A 2,511-nucleotide genomic window follows, 5' to 3' on the forward strand; every position below is an offset into this window, starting at 1 on the left:
ATCAAGATTAAAGCAATATCATTCATGTTTTCCTGTGAACAATGCATACAACAATAAAAACTTTGGAGCCCAAAACCTCACACACATGCTTTCTCACACAAGGTTCATTCATACATCATGCTTAGCATCATAACCACAATCATAATTCATCACACATCTATTTCACTGGATATTTACATACAATACAACTTAATTATCATCCACATCAAATAATCATCAAATAGCTCCATCATGCACATCAGTCAGTCAAACATTTTCAGAAAAAGTATTCAAGCCAAGGATACACACTAAAATTAAAATTCAACCTATTCTAAGAATTTAAAATGCAAAGATAAGAGAGAGAAAACTAGGTTGCCTCCTAGTAGCGCTTGTTTAACGTCACGAGCCTGACCCAAACCTGTTTAGCACTTGTCAATAAGGACAAATCCTTCCAGCACCCATCAGTAGGTGTACCTTCCTGTGTTCTCCAGTAGTTCCAAAAAATTTAGCATCCCCAAGTAGATGCCACCCAAAAATTGTTCCAAAAACCAAATAACTACAAGTTTTTTTCCTAAAAAATTAAACCTAGACTAAAAATGAAAAATAAAATAAAATAAAATAAATGTTTTACAACAATTGGGATGACCCCAACAAACACCCATCAGTAGGTGTTGAAATTCTTCTCGCTTGATATTCTTTTCTTTTTCTTCTTCCTACTGAATTCCTTCATAAAGTTGAGAACACCAAGCACACGTTTCCATGTTTCAACCATAGGAACCTTAATCTCCAATTTCTTGAAGACCTCCATAAAGCACTTGAACCTATTTTCCCTCCTATGATTTTTCTTATGATGAGGAAAGGGTTTTGCATATGATCTTTTCTCCCTTCCTCTCCTCCTCTTTTTCTCAATCTCCCCCCTCAACTTTCTCTTTTTCTTTCTTTTTATTTTCTTCTTTATTTTTGCACATTTTCTATTTTTCTTTTTTCTTTCAACCACTTGAATGATAAAGCTCCCTGGAACTTGTAATTTAGGAGGTAATGTTCTTTGTATGATTGCATTGCAATTTCCTTGCACCTCAATAGTTTCCTTCTCAATATACTTCCTCTCTTTCATGAGAAGTTCTTTCAAAAATTTCGCATCTGATGGTATTTGCTGAAGTGCCTCAGAGAATGGTATGGTTATTTCCAATTTCTTGTGAATCTCCATAAAACGCTCCAACTGCTTTTCTTTTTCCCTCCTAGAATATGTCTTTGGATAGGGCAAGGGTTTTTCACACTCCCTCTCTTTCAATTGTACAACCTCTTCTTCTATCTTTTCTTCATCTATCTTCTCCTTAACAACAACCTTTTCTGTTTCTATCTCTGCTATCTTTTTCACTTCTCTCTCCACCTTCTCCTTATCATCAACCTCATCAATTTGTGTCTCCAAATTCCTGAAGGCAACTTCATAGCTATTGGGATAACACCTCTCCAGAAATTTGTCGAATTTTTCATTCAAGCTTTTGACTTGTTCCGTCACATCAGCTATTTGTTGACAAAGTTGATGATCATACTCCCACGTTTCAATTGGTGAAGAGCATTGTTGCTGCCACTGATAATGTTGCCTCTCCTCCATGCTTTTGTCATGGTATGGTTCAAAATTCATAATCCTTTGAAAATTTCCTTAGATTCTGCACTTCTTTGTATAGGCGTAAAATGAGGCTCAACAACTTGTCCATATCGACTTTGATCCATGTATAAGTGAGGTTCCCACTAGTGATTGAAATTATTTTGGTAGGATTGAGTCCCATATAATCAAATCCTTGTCCGTTCTGCATTCTGCAACCATTAAGCACAAAACCCTAGAAAACATTTATTAGAACAAAAATGAAAATAAACATAAAATCAAGCCAAATTCAATTAATTCACACTACTTGAAAAATAACTTCGAGTCCCCGGCAACGGCGCCAAAAACTTGTTGACATATTGGCAAGTGTACCAAATCGTACAAGTAATATAAATGGTAAGAGCAAGTATCGTTTTCCCAAGAGACTCGAATGACTTTCTCATTCGTGTGAATTAAAATAATAAGACTTGAAAATAAAAATTAATAAATTGGATTTGAGAAGAAAAATATTAACATGCAAAATAAAGTTGATTCANTTGACAAGAGAAAACAATGGATCAATGGATGTTGTTGGGGGTTTACAATTTCATCTAATCCGCTCTCTCTTACCTACTCCTCTTGAATATTAGTTTGATTAATTAATTGTTATGCGACTTTCTTAGTCTCCCCTTAACCCGACCCCTCGGCGAAAAGAGCCTAATATTAACTACTGGTTTGATATCCCTAGCCTCCCCTAGCAATTAATACTACATTATAAACAGAAGTTAGCGCAATTGATCGTCCTACCCCTATCCCTAGGTGGTATTGCAAAATCAAGAAATTACTCACCAGTTCATGTGATTATTGTACGTCCCCATATCAATAAAGACAAACATCAGTTACCGAATGAGTTAAACGATAAAGGCCTTAAGCACAGATGATAACCC

The sequence above is a fragment of the Vigna radiata genome, chromosome 7, assembly GCF_000741045.1.
Source record: "Vigna radiata var. radiata cultivar VC1973A chromosome 7, Vradiata_ver6, whole genome shotgun sequence".
NCBI classification, from domain to species: Eukaryota; Viridiplantae; Streptophyta; class Magnoliopsida; order Fabales; family Fabaceae; genus Vigna; species Vigna radiata.